Here is a 16950-nt window from a genome sequence, read left to right as displayed (position 1 = left end):
GTAATGTAGTATTTTTAACACTGCTTTCACCATGAATTCATGGTAGTTGCTGGATTTGTAGATTCACAAGAACCCAATCGAGCGTTAACATAGCACAGCACAGTTAAAAAAAACCCCACAATCATCCCCACTATGCAATATAAAATTTTGTGTTGGATTGTTGTACTTCAGTAGAGAAATCAGTCAATCGTTCAAAACGGGAAATTTTCAAAAAACAAAGTCAAAACGGGCAGTCAATACTCTGCTCACTGGCCAGTTCACTGAAAAACATCGCATGTACATAAAATCAGCTACTGTGAGCAGCAACCACAAATGCAGCAGTTGATAATATTCCTTGCCTAAAACACAAACAAAAATATAACAACAAAATAAAGACGGATTTCCGGTCAGCTCACCTCCGCAGCATGTCGAAAAGAAAAAATGAAAGTCAGAACAGAAAGGAAAGGGAGAAAGAACTGAGCTTGTTAGACGCCACTCAAAAGCTGCGAATGCTTGCAAACGCTGCGCATATCTCATTCTGCCTCATTACGCCCCACTTTAAAGCGTCTAGCACTCTGCGCTGTTGAACCGCGAGTGCTCCCTTACTTTTCATACATACGTACGAGGTTATTTATAAAGCAGGCATTAGTTCAATGAGTCATCTCGTACAGCGCATTCTCCATGGGAAATCTCTTAAAAGCGGGCTGGAGGAAGCGTGGGGCGGCAGGCGGGGGAAGATAAAGTGAACCTCTCTTCCCCTGTTTCCCAAAATACAAGAACAGAAATATGAGAACGTCGAGGAACTGCGGAGTGGAAGAAAAAAAAATCGAAGCAGGCTCTGCTTCAAGCAAAAAGAAAGAGCAGGAAAGAAAATAGCCCGGAGACCCGAGGCTCTTTAAAAGGTCATATATTTTACCGTCGGTCGTTTCGGTAACAGGGCTTCGTGCGAAGTTAAAGGGACGTTATGTTAGAGGGACTCGCTGTCGGCGCTCCAGTTACGCGATGAAATATACAGCATAACGTGACCGAACTATATTTCCTTACTAGTCGTGAGTAAGGAGGCTGTGGTTTTGTCGTAGCTTCTTTTTCTTTTTAAAGGGCAGATTTATCAGTTTTCATCTTGCTGCCTGAGCTACCATACTTAAGGTGAATTATTAATCAGGAAAAAAATGGAGCGCTACTCGCGGGTTTCGCAAAAAGCAGAAACATACTCATCACTGTAGTTAAGGCTATAACTATAAAATAACTTCGAAAGAAGAGAACAGACTATAGGACCATATTTCTGTAGTTAGGGCATTATTATGTGTGCACAGCTTTATCGTTTTTAGACTACACTCTAAACATGAATACGGCAAAAAAAAAAAAGAGTGCGCTAGAGGTCATCTTACTAACTTTTACTCCTTTTTGTTTAGAGTGTATGATTATGGTATGGTAATGGTACAGTTGTGGCATGGTTATAGCATGGTTATGTTGTCGTTATGGTATGGTTTTGGTACGGTTTTTGCATGTTTACGTTATGGTTACGGTACGGTTATGATATGATTACGGTATGGTTATGGTATGGTTATGATATGGTACGGTTATGGTTATGATGAGCAAGAGAGACAGGGTAAACTTCATTATCCCTCAAGATTACACATTTAGCCCCTGGGCGAGAGGAGTTCAATACACGTGGAAAACATTTGTGCGTTCGATAAAAATGAAAGCATAAAATAAGCCGTCCCTACAAGAACAAGTTTTTTTTTTATGACGAATAACATGAAACCTGCCTTGCAGTGCAATAAAGATGGATTTAAGAAAAGTGAAGAGAGGGAGGTGGATGGGGTGTTTCAAAGAAGCAATCTTCTGATGGAAGAACAAAACTGTCATCCATTTTTCGACGAAGAAAGTTCAAGAAATACATAGTACAAATAACCCTTCCCCCTCCCCTTCCCTCCACGCCATCGCTCCCGCGAAGCGTTGTCTTTAACACGCCCTTCCTTTCAATCAATAAAAACTGAGGCCATCTATAGCCGCGTTTACATGAATGCCACAGAAATCGACTCGGAACCAGTCAACTTGTTGAGGGTAAGAGCAGGTGTTGAGAAGGGAAAGCGTGACTCGTCGTCTACTCTCTTCCTCGACGTTTTTGCACTTCTCCTCAAAAAGTAGACTGGAGTCGACTTCGGTCGCATTCATGTAAACGCGGCTTTATGTTTTAAACTCTTAACGAGTTCTAGTAGTTAGGATGAAGTTGCAATAGTGCACACCGATGCCGTCAGCAATGTAGTATTCGCTCGAGAACATACCTTGCAAAACGGTAGGCAATTTGTTCAGCAATCTTAGAAACACGGAATTGACGTTTACCCTATTCTAGAAGACCCTTATTCAATCTTATCGTACATAACGGCGCTCCGCGCTGATCACTTTTAACCAAAAGGAACGGCTGTAGAATAACCTGTTGCAGCGGCACGGAACCAAACGGCGTCCTTCGAGCGTTCCTTTCGCTCGCTGAATCTGCGTATACAATGCTTGCGAACATTGCGTGCAGCACCGGCAAGCTTCGGCGCCGGTCTGTTTAATCTCCCATCTGGCCGCCAGGGCGCTTTCCACACAGGCGTAAACAGCCGACACGCCACGCCTGACTGCCGCTTCATGGCAGTCACGTGGGCGCATGTTTGCGGCGCATCTCGGAATTCGAACGCAATCCATGTTGCAGGAAGTGGCGCAAATACTCATTCTAATCGGTTGGAAAGCCATGTACCACACTCACGGCGTACATGATGCTTCTCTCAAAGTTGCGTGCAATGGTCGGAATGCTGCTAAGTGTGCAGCTGCAGTTTGAGTTACCTGTGCACCGTGTAACTTTATGCAGGTTGACGGCAGCATTGCAACATCCCAGGCGCATGTGAATCCATGTGCAGTACGGGCCACACATGGCAGAAGCACTCCGTGTTTGTATGTTTTTTAAAGCTCGCGCAGCGCCAGCTGTAGTGCCCTGTCCCCCTGCAGGTTCAGGGGGGACAGGGCACACACACATACACACTAGCTGTAACAATGTGCCAGCTACGCGAGACGACCGCAGATGGCGCTGCGCGGGACGGAGCACCACCCTTTCAAGTGTTCCCGCTTAAGAGCTCCACCATGTGCATTCATTCGATCACGTTTACACTGCACATTTACATGCGTTCATCCGCGCGCTGATCGCAGAATAAGCACATATGGAATTCCGGATGTACTCAGCTTATACGCATTGTACACTCGCAGCAGTTGTAACCAGTTCCAGTGCCTCAACAATCCGAGCCTCAGTCATCTAAGGGTCATGAAGTGATTTCGTTTAAATGGGCGCGTTGTAGGTTTTGCGTGATCGTTCGTGCTTTAGTACTTCCAGTATTTGGCACCCGTCGTTTTCTAAAGCAAACTTAGATTAACTCGGCACTTTTAATATTTAGCGGATCTCTGAGGCAGAACCACGCCGCCATTCACTTTCAAGCAGCGATCCCTGAAGCCAAAGTTCTCAAGACAGCACCCTCAACGTCACTATAAATCGCGTGGAGGAAAAATTTTAAAGTCCCAATTTCTAAGCAGTAAAGACGCCTTTTTATGATGCGCAGGAATAAACATAGCTGCCAAGAGACATAGAATCAATTTTTATTGAGAACAACGATTCAGTTCAATTGTCCTCAATGGCAAACAACCATGTAGCTACAGTAGCTAAACGCAGTGAATGCTTTGTGCCGAGTGAACTCGCTTTTTTTCTGGCTTCACTAAAAGTCGAGGAACGGTTTGCTCTGACTGTGCTGCACACAACTACGTCGAACGCGCAGATGAATGGCGTGCCAGGATGCAATGCGCACCCACTCTCCCTCCGGTAAACAGTGCGCCCGCGACGCCAGCAGCAGTGTCGGCGCCTCTGCGGGTCATCAAAGGGTGTTTCCGGTCGACCTCGGGGGGCACATGCGAGCCCTGCAAGGGGGTGCGCCGGCTCTCTGCCCTGATAGCCCCCGCCGCGCGTATGACTTGTGTGTCGAAGAGGCAACACGCAGCCAGCGCGGACAGCTAGGCGCCCGAATAGTCCACGTGCTCTGGCTCAAGAATGGCGCGAAACTGAGCTGCGCGAATATCAAATTCTTTCTTAATACGAATCGCATAAGAATAGTTCGCTTCGAATGCCGAGCCGAATATTGTTCAATGAAACTTTGATGCATTCTTTCTCAAAAGCATTTTTGTTTTCATAACAGTAGCATTTTCTTTTATGAACAGGCCTATGAGCCTTGCGCTAAAGACATGCCTCGAATCATTCATAAGGAGTTGAAACACAACTCTTGGTACGTGTCTCTCGTCGTGGTTGCCAAAGGCCCTGACGTAGTGATGCAAAACTACTCTGGGCTGGAGCACCACAATATATTGGAGGAATATTAAATCCCACTTTACTTGAAGCGAAAATGATGCAAAAATATCACTAACTGTTCTGCTGGAATAACGTGCATTGCGACAATACGTACAGGGACGGCCAAAAGTTCCCAGGCCACATGGTCTGCTTTTTTTCAGTATGTCCTGACACTTCTGATGCCGATAAAGCTATAAAGGTTGTAAAATGTTATAACGATGCTCATTTTACACTCTACAGATATTTTGAGGCTAGCGGGTGTCGTAACGGCCCGACAACGCTACTCAAAAGCATACCCTGTGGCCTGGGAACTTTTGACCGAAAGAAATATGCCGACAATATGGTGGGTGTAGACGCTATGCTGTTGTGCTAGTTGCCTCGGTCAAACTGTCAATGCACTACTGGATAATCGCCTTGTCTGGAGTAGTGATGCTCTTTGGAAAATTCTAAATGTGTGGTATACCGAGCTTTGGAATCAAATACGAGTATGTGATGCGTAGTGTTTCGTACTGGAAATTTCCGGATATTCATGCACTCCTAGTGCGCAGGGATCATGAAAAGGGCACAGAACGCAAAATCGTCTTAGTTATTTTCTTGCTTTTGGCTCGTGTTCGGCAGCAGGTAGTGTCTTCATTGTTCAGAAATTCAAAATTGGTTTTAAATTGAAAGTTATTTTCTCGCCACTCAGATTCAAAGTTGTGACGTCAGTGATGACTTCGAATGTCGAGAGTTCGCTCAATTTAGTTTTCCACGTTCACATTCCGTTCACGCCATGAATGAATACCCCCCCCCCCCCCTCCCCCAGCCACCTCAAAAAAAAAAAAAAAACAAGCAACGGCTTGGAGGTGGCTACAAACAAACGCTTACATTAAGTTGTATACCCTCAGCAAAATTCGCCGCATCGCACCTCGTGAGGCCGCCAACGCAACACGGCAGATCCCAACATACAAAGCCCATCGCAGTAGCAGTGGAAGGAGGCTTGTCCAGCTCATGATGATGATCGTTATGATGATAGTGTAGCGTCCCTTTGAAACGTTGAAAAGAAAAAGGGCCCACAGAAAAACAAGAGAGCACAGTGGCAAACACACACACACAGAGCGACGAAACGTGGAAGACTAGCGACGCCTGGTGGACGTCGCGAGAGCTGCGGCAGTCTCCGTAGGGGCATTGGACTAGGGACTCTTTCCAATCGCCAGAGTAGCCTTCTCAGCAAACGTTTATCTTTCATTCTCGCCCTCACCAAGCGATGAACGCTATCCAATTGTAGCACTAAAGAATTGCCTAAATGCCTGAACCAGTATCTTCCTTTTTTTTTTTCGCAAAAAAAAAACAAAAACAAAAAGCCCTCACCTCACGGAACACAGTACGCGTAGAGTGCCTGTAGAAAGGGCCGAACACTTGTCTTTCATTCTCACTCTTTCCAAGGATATACGAGCTCAGATTTCAGTTAAAAGTATACCTTTTTTTGGTATTAGAAAGTGACCATGCGTCGATGTATGCCAACCTAATTTTTTCCTCTGAGTGACTTTACACGTTACAAAGGGACCGCGACGTTTCCGAATAACGGAACTTTTCAATGGCTGTGCAATAGATAGCGTCTTCGAGTGTCACTCTACACACAATACGCAAAGCATACTTCGAATGCCAACGTACTGGGCACAATCAGGGCTAATACGGGGAAGAGTTAAGCGGAGAGGATGGAAGTTGCAGCACGGTGAAACTCCTTCGCGGTTCGAACTGTAAAGTCACATGTAGACGACTGTTAACCCTGCACAGAATAGGCGTAAAAAATCAGATCATGAATTTTACATAGCAGGACTAATGAAGCGAAAGGTCAGAGCCCGACAGTAACCGAAATGTAGGTCTTCATATTAAGCTTCTACTTCTTGAAGCGCGGGTACAGATCTCAGCTAATACATCACTTCAAACGCCCGTGAGCTCGAATCTTGACTCCTCATCACTGCGTGCTTAAATGGCTAGAAATATTTTCTACGCTCCCGCAGTGAAAACAGCTTTACAGTTCAGGCGTTGCAATAGAAACATCTTTAGCATGCATACATGCGATGACCTGCCAGATGGAACAGTCCGTCGGGAATATGAGCCCTTTTCGCATACGTTCTGTTCCTAATTAACGCCAGGAATTAACGCAAATGCAAACATTGCATACATGGCAGCCAAACCGCAGACTCCCTGTGCAGGCCTCCATCTACGCGTCAGCGGCACTTGACGCGGCATGCCTCGACGTGAAGTACGTACAAGAGTGAAGAACCTCTGGAAGTTTGAAGACAAATATAAAATACAGTTTACGATGACTACGAGGATAGTTGGCAGTAATGTGACCGCCGCTCTTTGGTTTTCCGCAATGCTAAGTCGACGATCGCTAAGTTCGAGGTTTCTTGCTGCCAAGAACTTCACTTTCTTCTTGAGTTTCTTGACTTTTTGCGGTTATTCTTTGTTTTATTAGAACAAACTACTCCTGTAAGTGTTTCATTGTCGAAATTACCGGATAGCAAGCTCTTAGTCAGTCTGTTTATTTACCTTATTATCGGTGTTCGCTTTTGTAAAGGACATGTTTCTAACGTTCATCTGTAATCACAGATAAGATAAACAGCAGAGCGTACAGATAGCCAACAGTACGGCAGTGCAACATCCGTTTACAAACAGTGTCGAGAACAGCTATCTTAATGATATCCCACGATCCCTGCTATCATCGGTTTAACTCGCTGGGAACCACATTCCCGCGTATATCCACAGTTCGTTCACCCGCGGAACGCGCGGTGCTCTCTTGTTTAGTTATCACTGTGAATAAATGACTAACGAACCCACTCTTTCGTTTTTCGTTCCTTGGACTAATCTTATCATTGAGACTACATTTGCAGAATCAACGGGGCTTTCTCGAATACGCGCTGGGCACGTGGCTTCCGCTCCTTACATTAGGGAGATTTAGCATAGCGCGATTAGCGACTCGCTTCCGCGAGACAGCATATGCTCTTGCTCGCTTCCGCAAACAGGGGGGCACGTTGGTTCCTCTAGAAAGTGCGCATGCGCAGATGCCGCTTCGTGGATGCGGACCAAGGTGCCGGCACGCAATACGAGCCTCTGCTAAAACTCTCGATTAGTGGGTTTTAGCAGAGCCTCACCGTAAAATGCAGCTATTGGCTACCGCTATAACCAGCCGTCAGTTTGCCTGTTATAGCGACAGCGGTATACAACACCACGCTGAAACACTATTCGCAGCGATATGGAGGTCACCTGCAATGCAAACCGTTTTCGAAGAGCTCTTAACTCGCGCGCGTTTTCTGTAAGGGCGTGCGCACTGTGGGCTGATATTGCGCAAAAAGCAAAACCTGTCGCGTGGCGCCGACGTGACGGTCGCGTGGCATGCCCGGGTGCTGTTGTGGCGTTGTGCGTCTGTTGGGAGACTCGTTATTTTTATTTATTTATTGGACGCGAGCCTCCCGGACCGCTTGCGACACCGAGCGGCTTGCGAGACAAGGAAGGAATTGAAATGGAGGTCTGGGAAGAACAAAAGCTCGCCTGTGCAGTCGTGACAGGGACGCGCGCTCAGCACGGCGCCGAGGCAGCCCGGTGCATTGTATCGGCGCTAACAATGTGGCCGCGAGGTTTCCTCATAGCTTTGTCTACGTGGCCGCGCGAACGGGTTGTCCGCGGAAGGAAAAGAATGGACGGATTGCACGAGGAGGCGCCTGACTGGCGAGCTTCTGGTCTGGACGCCTTGTTTTATTTATTTTTTAATTATTTTTGCATGGCATCGAAGCACGAGTTTGAAAGGACAGCCGTCGCGTGCCGGAAGTTATTTCGTTCAATCGAAAATTTCTCCACGAGTATCGGTAAAGAAGTTTTGAAGCACGGGTGTCCGTGCCAGCTATTGCCTATTGCCTCGTCACGTATAGTAAATCACTCATTTCCTGATTTATTATTAGTGAGCAGTCAATTAACTATAGAAGACCGGCTTTCCTCATTTATTATTCGTGACTATTCGATTAACTATCGTGTATAGAACACCGTCTCATAGGCTTAATCACTTCATGAGAGTGTCATCTCGCGAAATCTTCTAAGCTTTTATAGAAGTTTGATTCCCAACTTACTCAGGGGTGAATTAAGCCTGAGGGCTCTCCCACACTCAATATAAAGTTGATTTGATGCCTTTTCAAATATTCATATAAAGCAGCAAATCGCCATCGGTCGATGTGAAAATGCAATGACTGAACAGAATAATTTGTATCGGGTTTCGTGAAATATGCCGACTCTAGCGCAGTGGTCATGGTGCTACAACCCTCGTTGGTGGATCTTCAGTCAATGGCGCGAATACTACCATGTTGAAAGCATTATTAGGGCTTCGATCGCTTCTCTCCGAGGGGCTCTCAGAGAGCAATTATTAAAGCCATCACTCAGAATGTCGGCCGACAAGAAAGATAGTGAACAATAAAGGATTGCCGAGAAATGCAAATCATTTCCGATTTCCCGAAGGCCGCAACAATTTTTGCATTGTCCAATTCCGAAGGCATCAGACGCCAAAACTGGGGTAACGAACCAAAAACGACCGCAGTGACTGGGAGTTCGCTACAAAGAATATCCGTCGGATCGGTTGCAGTTGCTTGGATCGTTTTGCACATCACATGGGTGCGAATAAAATCGGCTGCACTTGAAAATCAAGTTCTTTTCCCTAGCGGTGCTACTACAGAGAGGTACTGCCACAAATGATAATTACGGATAACACGTTCGATGCCCTTAATTTGATACTCACTGCATGCTCAAGTTGTGTGCATTAATTCATATTGAAATACGTTTTATTTATTTCAGGTAGCTTACTTTGACGATCTGGGGGCGGAAAAAGCAGTTGGATTATTCGTACAGTTATTATTAAAATTAAAAATAGATAATTTTCCCAAAGATGAACTTTCACAACAGCTCCTTTGTTGCATGCGACAGACACTGCAACGTAAAAGAAGACAGGCAGTCAGCTGGGGAAAATATTCGCGACACCTCGGAACGTGAGTTCAGCTCAGAAACTTGCCGTTTGATTACAAGAACCAAGACCGCTTCCAGTAACGGCAATTTTCGAAACCATGCTAACATTTACGTAAGTTCGCAAAATTCTCAGGTAGCTGACAAATAGTCAGGCACATGAAAAAAAAAAAACTGATTGTAGGTTTCCTGCCTCTGTTATCATTTCCTGTAGAATGAAAAACGCTCACACCGTTCTTTAATTACTTAACTTCTCTTTGTCATCTTCCGACGGCGAATGACTCATGCCGCTGCTAATTCTTAGACAAGATCAGAAAAAGAAATAGCTGAATCAATTGAGCTCACTGTCAGCTAAAGTGTCATATTTCAATAAATCGATAATTACTGCGCCACTAAACAATTAAAGAGCGCAAGGAAGACGCTCATCACGAAATACTCGGTGTGCCATGCCGTTTCTAAGCAAGGGAAGGGGCATAAAGTATTTCCTCAAAGCTCGTCATATGACTAGCGGAACGTGCGCTGGCACATCCCGCTAAAAAACAAGGAAAACAGGCCCCACGGTATTTCGTGAGAGTTGTCGTTCGCTCGTTTCCACCAGCCTGAAAAAGTGCGCTCCAAATTGGCTGCCAGGAAAATTGAAACACATCTGTTCCGGGAAAACAAAAAACAAAAATGGCTTCACTGGCCCGCGTGTTCCCGCGCCAGCCCGGTTCGGCATTAGATCAGCCGAATTCCATTTACGCTTTCGATGCATCCATGCGATTTTATATCCACGAAATCGCCTCCCCGTTTGTCGCTATGTCTATCCGTACATCTGTCTCTACATTTCTGATTCTGAACGAACCCACCTAAAAAAAATAATCAGAGTAAAGAAACCGCAAAAAAAAAAGTTCCACGTGCCCGAGTGCAGCTTGGAAAGCGTTGTGGTTCAGATATTGAGCCTTCGGCTTTGTACCATACCTGTGAATGCGCGTGCTCTTTTCAGTGCTGCCTTTTATTCGTCCATCCCTTGCGTTTATGAGGGCCGTTGTTGTTGTTGTTGTTGTTGTTGTTGTTGTTGTTGTTGTTGTTGTTGTTGTTGTTGTTGTTGTTGTTGTTGTTGTTGTTGTTGTTGTTGTTGTTGTTGTTGTTGTTGTTGTTGTTGTTGTCCTCGTCGTTGTTTTTGTCGTTGTTTTTGTCGTCGTCGTCGTCGTCGTCGTCGTCGTCGTCGTCGTCGTTGTTGTTGTTGTTGTTGTTGTTGTTGTTGTTGTTGTTGTTGTTGTTGTTGTTGTTGTTGTTGTTGTTGTTGTTGTTGTTGTTGTTGTTGTTGTTGTTGTTGTTACCCTCAAATAATGGCACATGCCCACACAGGGAGATTGGTCAAGAACTGGGGAGCACAGAGAGTTTTTTAGATAAACCTTTTCATGGGCGAAAATGGCGGCGCATTTCTAAGGCAAACATCATCATCATCGTCGTCGTCATCAACTGCGCATCATCATCAACTACGCATGCATGGCAGGACAAAGGCCTCTCCCATACCTCTCCAATTATCTGTCCTGTGTCAGCTGCGGCCACCGTATCCCCGCAAACTTCTTATTATCAACCGGTCGCCTAACTTTCTTCCGCCCCCTGATACGCTTGCCTTTTCTCGGCAAACAATTACAGCCAACTTAACCGCGGCCAAACAGTTCCGAGGAAGGGTATCTACCAGTCCCTCAGTTCTTCGTAGCTGCATATTGAAGGGCTTCAACTCACGTAAGAACTGAATCCCTGCACCAAACACTAGGGGGTGGGTGGGGGGAGCAGCCGATGCCATTGGTGCCAGTAAGGTCATGTACGCGTAAATACGCACTCTAAATACGAAAGGAGTCAACAGAGACGCGCACCCCCTTTTGCGGGGTAGGGTATGCTGCCCAACCACTTCGGTGAATTTCCATCACTAAAAACACGCAATACTTACGCTTGACAACGGAAACAAATCCCCTCTTCAAAACGAGCGAAGTTCTAGCAGCTACGAGGAAGTTTAACGGAGGTTTCTGCCTCCTTTATTTGCTAAACTAAAGAACTACTGCGCCGCGTTTAAAAGCCCCCACCCACTGCTAACTGCATCAAATTACTGCGATTGCAATGGGAATATACCTTCGTTGCAAAGAGCAAGCATCCCGTATATTTAGTGACCGAAATCTACTCCGAAACTTTGGAAGCATACCCTACCCCTAAAAGGAAGTTCGCTATTGGATAGCTTACTCCTTATACGCCCATAAAGGCGTATTCGTGTTCACAGTGCAGCAACACGGCCTGCTTATCTTACCACATTAACTAAACGTTGGTGCTGCTAAATACGTTAATCAATTCACCTTGTCTTTATGGCTAACCAGAACGTCTCGCGTTGTTCCGGTTTGATCCCTTTCCAGAGCGATCTCTGCATTATCGATTAATGGTTTCAGGCCGGCGCTTGCGCAGCATAAAATGTGTAAAGGGTTCGATACCCTATAAGCCTAGCCCTGACGCGAAGGAAGTTTCAAAGCTATCTCTCTGTGGGACCTTCTCTGAAAGCTGGAGCCCTAACCCGAACTGGAAGCATATTATGTCGTAAAGCTCCTTGCATAACCGTGATTTGCCTCAGTACAAAACTGCCTCGTTGTATAACAGCTTATTTTCAGCGCTGTTTTTACTTTTCTTCCTCGTTGAGCGTATCACATGTCCCTGTTATGCTGCAGTATTATGCAATAGTCCACTCCGATTTCCTTTCTTCTGCGCTGGACTGAATTCGCACGGCGGTACTCGTCGTATAGTAGGGGTGAGCAGTATTTTTGTTTTGCTATTTTGGCCAGTTGCGAAATACTTGCCTTCCCTTACGCGTCCTTTGTTTATACTTTTTTCGCTCTATATACGGCCATCTCATACAGTGCAGTTGTTTACGTATATCACGGCCGAGTTGCATTGTTGCATAACGGACAGCTCGCATTACTCGCACAGCGCAGTTGGGCTGTGTCTATAGTCATGCGATACACATCGGTGCTAAATGTCGGTGTTGCATAAATATAGTTTCCCTTCATTAAGGCCTTGCTATTCTTGCGGGTCGTTTTAACGGCTTTACTTTGTGTTGTACTCCGCCTAAATTGGATTGTTGCCAGCTCACGTCTATAGCTGTTGTGTTTGCTAAGGCTGGTATTTCAGTTACATAATTTTTTACCTTTTTAGTGCGGCCATTTGGTATGGCGCATTTTTTCATGTCCCCAATTGTGTCGTTTTAAGCGATAGGCTTACACTGAGCTTTCTGGGGAGAACGGCGTCGTTCGCGTTAGCGTCAGTATGTAGGGACGAAGGCTCCCCTACGTTCAAGTGCGGGTCGGTTGAAGTGTTTTTATTGCAATATTAGTGTTATGATTGAAGTGTTATGATTGCAAGCTGATGATTGCAATAATCTCCTTTCAGGTACAGATGCAAATAATTTAGTGATCAGATGTAATCATTTGCTTGAAAAAATTGGTCTTTGGTCACAATCAAATCAGCTTAAAATCAATCCTAAAAAAACCAAGGTCATGCTTTTCCGTGCTCGTAATAAAGTATTCGTTTTAGATCAACCAATTAAATTTGATGGACAGGATATTGAAGTGGTTGAGCAGCACAAGATTCTTGGCGTTACATTCTCCTCATATTTAACATGGGATTTACACGTTGAAAAATTATGTAAGAAGCTTTCCTCTGCAAGTGGGGCAATATCACGCACACGCGCCATTCTTGCGGTAAAAATAAAACTTCAAATATATTACGCTTTGTTTGCCTCACAAATTACTGCAGCTTGGTGTGGCTAACAACAACTAAACAGAGCCTAAGCAAAATTCTCGTGCTACAAAAAAAGGCTATTCGTCATATATTTTGTCTAGATTATATACCTTCCACCCTACATTTTTTCCAGCAGTACAAAATTCTTCATGTAAACTCCATGTATGAATACAGACCCTTACGCTCACATTACTTTTCACCTGCCGGCTTTCGGTCACTTTAAGCAATTTCTGGTCCATTGCAGCATCACACTAAAATCCTAAACACACGCAGTAAAGACACACGGCTCGTACCCTTTTCCGCACCGATTACAAGCTCCAGTCTTTACGTTACAATCTTCCGTCCATATTAAACAAATATCAACACATCAAATGTTTGACCCCTGTTCAACTGCTACAGATTTTTTTTCAATTTGTAATGCGTTTTTTTGTTTTTGTTTTTTTCTCGCTACAGTGTTTCTTAGTTATTCTTTTACAGCTTCCCTCCAATTGCTCACGAAGATGCCTTCTCATCATTCACGCGATTTGTGCCAATATGAAACAAAAAATGCAGTCTTTGTGTACACATTTTCTATCGAACTACCTGAAAGTGTTTCTTATTTTTGTAAAACTGAATATTTCATGTTAACCTTTTTTCATCATTTTTATTAGTGTTGTTATTATTTAGTGGTCTCGTCTATGCTGCCTTGTAAGGGTTGCCTGGGCCTCGTCAAGCTGTTTGATTACAGCTTTTAGCCCGGGTGACCCACCAGCCTTTCTGGTAAATAAAGATCAGTTCAGTTCAGTTCAGTTATCCATGAGGGATTTTTTCATATATAGGCTGTGCCAAGAATGAATGAATGAAGGGGTGCCAAGAATGCCCCATGCCCCCTTTTGAAACAGGGTAGTGGCGGCTGCCACATTTTGTAAATAGTGTACAAAGCTCTCCTCTGTCCTTTCTTGCTATCTATCGCTCCCCCCTATATTCTCCTCGCTATCCTCTCCCTTTCCCTTTCACCTCCGCCGGCTGCAGCTCGGACGCCTAAGATATTAGATAGCAATTGCCGCGACCGGACACATTCATTTCTATCACTTTTTTTTAAATATAAACCACTACCACTACCACCACTACCCCCACTACTACTACTACTACTACTACTATACTACTACTACCACCACCACCACCACGACTACTACTACTACTACTACTACTACCACCACCACCACCACCACCACCACCACCACCACCACCACTACTACTACTACTCGGCTCGGTACCCGTGATGATATAGAGACTACAGGTGCTTCCTGTATATGGAGTTGGTGGCGAGTGCCACGTCACCTAGTAAGTTTAAGCATTAATTACTTTATTTGTTTTGTACTTCCTCCCCCCTCCATTTTAAATTTTATTACTGTTTGTTTATTTTTTCCCCATTCAGGGCTATTTTCCATGCCCTAAGCTGCCTTCGGTTTCTGAGACTTTCCGTGCAGTTTGGCTATTCTGTTTTTACGTCACCAATACCAAAGTCTACTGTTTGGTCGTGTCCACAACTGATGCGTTAATATTTCTTTCACCATATATCCCTAAAAAGCAAAGCTACTGGATATCTCTAATATCTAGCTGTGCAGCTTCAGAGTCTACCAGAGCATATTTAATATTTCCGACATTGCTACCACATGATACACAAAAATCTTATCCTTCTTCATACTTGCTTATATTGCCTTGTTATACGACAACCTGATCCAGCCTCAAATAGAAGAGTGCTGCCTCTTGAATTATCACGCAGCGTTTTCTTCCATATTTCTTCCTTACCAGCTCTGTATGCACGCAATGATTCTATGTTCCCATTTTTAGCCTCCACTTATAGCAGTTTCGGTTTAGCGCAGTCTTTTTTATGTTCGTTATAACTTCGCTGTTGTTGACTGTGTTGCCCGCCGTAAGCTTCCAATCCCCTTCCTCGATCGCCTGTTCGTGTTTTTATTGTGAAAATACCTGAAGACTTTGGCTGCCCACCTCTCCTCCATTTTTTGTTTCCTCGAACAATATTTTTCTCCCTGCATCTGGCGCCACAAAGGGCGATCAACCCCCATCCTCCTGTACAGCTTCGCTTGTTGTCTTTCCATGGGCCTCTAAAGCTAATCTCCCCACCGTTCTTTGTTTTATCTATAGTCCTTGTACCGCATCTCATTTTGGTGAAATGTTTATGGGGAATTCCCCTAGGGAAATTCCCTTGCGGATTCCCCTGAACATTTGACCAACACCGGTCCCACTTCGAGTTATTGATCAATTCGCTCTCGCCCTACCATAAGCTTGCCGTCCTGGTTAGCTCAGTTGGTAGAGCGACTGCTCCGGTGAAGCGGTGGTCCCGGGTTCGAACCCCGGAGAAGGACGAATTTTTCTTCAACTGCGAAGTTTCTGTGGAATCTGTATAGCTTTCCTTTGTGGCCGTATGGCTACGCTTGGGTGCGGTGCCAATGAGTAATTTGCTCCCTTGTAACAAATCTGGTTATAAGCACACTACCGCGTTCGCAAAAGTCAGTCCCGGAACCATTGATTGCTCCCTTCCACGGTCCCCGTATTGCTTCGTCAATTGTATCCACACGGTGGTCTATGCTTCATTATGGTCCGGTTCCTCTTTCCTTTCGGCTTCAGATGTGTTTCACCGGTCTTCAAATATTCTCCAAATGCCCAGATATTTGTACTTTTCTACGAGAGATATTTCACGTCCCTCTATCGATACAGGTTTTTGAGTACCGCTATCGTTAAATACCATAACGCCCGATTTTTACACACTGAATTCAGATCCAATGTTGGCCACTTCCTTTCCACAGATGCCTTAGAGGGGTTTCAGCTCGCTTTGGTTATCTTCAAAAAGTTATACCATATTATCTGTATACACTAAACCTGGGAGAAATCGGGCTGCTGTTGGTCCTTGTCGACTATTAAACGCAACTCTATTTTCCTCTAGCTTGCGTTCCTTCCTTGCTATATCAATCACGAGCAGTGGCGACAAGGGGCACACCTTTCCTGAACCTCTCTCTATGCTCACCTTCTTCGCACTATTCAGCCATTGCCAGTTTATTTGCATTCTACCTCATATCTTTGCATACCTCCTCATGACACTTGGCCAAAGCGCCCTTTGTGGTCATGCAAATCAGTTGGGCTAGGTTGTGTGTACCTTAGAATGAGACCTGTTAGTGGGGAGGGAAAGTAGGGGAGTGCATTTATTGCTGTCACTTCATAGTCTTGAAAGGTTTCGCGGGCAAAAATCAAGGAGTTTCTTCAATCTGTGGGCCAGCCTCAACTTTTCAGCTCCCTGCTTCCACCGCTGTCTTTCTGGTAGTGAAGTAGCGCACAACCTCCACGGAAAAAAAAAAGTTACAGATACATGCGTAGACCCATATATATTTCGTTGTGATTGCGCTGCAATTCGTTGAATAGGGAGGACAGAACACGGAACCAAAAAAAAAAGTAGGTCAGGTATTTTTTTTAACACGTTCTACAACCATTGCAGCTGTAAACTAGCTCGCGCTGCATATGCACAAACATGTACAACTTGCGCGATGCTGTGCATTCTGTACAGACTCGGAAGACCAGCCGACATCTTTTTTTATGCAAACCAGGTGTGTCGTAAGCACGCACGTCTTCGCGATGGGAACAATGACAGCGCCGGATTGCTCCTCGGATTCATTCTCTTTGGAACGTAGAAGAAAAATAACTTAAGATAAAAATTATCAACAAAGCGTTCGCGTTTCCTTGTTGTTCATAGTGAAAAACATCGGTAGATTGCACAGTGGCAGCTGACGTCTTTCTTTCACGTAGGCGCTTGCGACACAAGCGGTCGAATTTCGATGAAGGCGAAGTTC

Source organism: Amblyomma americanum, chromosome 10 (assembly GCF_052857255.1).
Source record: "Amblyomma americanum isolate KBUSLIRL-KWMA chromosome 10, ASM5285725v1, whole genome shotgun sequence".
NCBI classification, from domain to species: Eukaryota; Metazoa; Arthropoda; class Arachnida; order Ixodida; family Ixodidae; genus Amblyomma; species Amblyomma americanum.
Note: the sequence above shows the minus strand (reverse complement) of the source record.